The sequence below is a fragment of the Mizuhopecten yessoensis genome, unplaced genomic scaffold (genome assembly GCF_002113885.1).
Source record: "Mizuhopecten yessoensis strain PY_sf001 unplaced genomic scaffold, ASM211388v2 scaffold10569, whole genome shotgun sequence".
In the NCBI taxonomy this organism is placed as follows: domain Eukaryota; kingdom Metazoa; phylum Mollusca; class Bivalvia; order Pectinida; family Pectinidae; genus Mizuhopecten; species Mizuhopecten yessoensis.
This window is the reverse complement of record NW_018408612.1, coordinates 726-1,252: the sequence shown is the minus strand read 5'-3', so window position 1 is coordinate 1,252 and position 527 is coordinate 726. Positions and strand designations below refer to the sequence as shown.

The 527-nt window shown below is 42.1% G+C and overlaps 1 protein-coding gene across 10 annotated transcripts in view; it reads left to right on the top strand.

The window, feature by feature from the left end:
- Nucleotides 1–130, top strand: part of LOC110461126 (N-acetylglucosamine-6-phosphate deacetylase-like) — a 25,028-nt gene extending 24,898 nt beyond the window's left edge. For 9 of the 10 annotated variants that reach the window (XM_021514437.1, XM_021514444.1, XM_021514438.1 and 6 more), the window contains one exon: nucleotides 12–76. The gene's annotated coding sequence lies outside the window, so the exon portion shown is untranslated. The other variant, XM_021514439.1, reaches the window with a different exon arrangement.
- Nucleotides 131–527: the final 397 nt, after the last annotated feature.

The window sequence follows — 527 nt, the reverse complement described above, 5'->3', positions numbered from 1 at the left end:
CTATGTGGAAGGTAAATCATAGCAGGCACCAATACACTATGTGGAAGGTAAATCATAGCAGGCACCAATACACTATGTGGAAGGTAAATCATAGCAGGCACCAATACACTTTGTGGAAGGTAAAGCATAGCAGGCATCAATACACTATGTGGAAGGTAAATCATAGCAGGCACCAATACACTATGTGGAGGGTAAATCATAGCAGGCACTAATACACTTTGTGGAAGGTAAATCATAGCAGGTACCAATACACTATGTGGAAGGGAAATCATAGCAGGCACCAGAACACTATGTGGAAGGTAAAGCATAGCCGGCATCAATACACTATGTGAAGGTAAATCATAGCAGGAACCAATACGATATGTGGAAAGGAAATCATAGCAGGCACCAGAACACTATGTGGAAGGTAAAGCATAGCAGGCATCACTACACTATGTGGAAGGTAAAGCATAGCCGGCATCAATACACTATGTGAAGGTAAATCATAGCAGGCACCAATACGATATGTGGAAAGGAAATCATAGCAG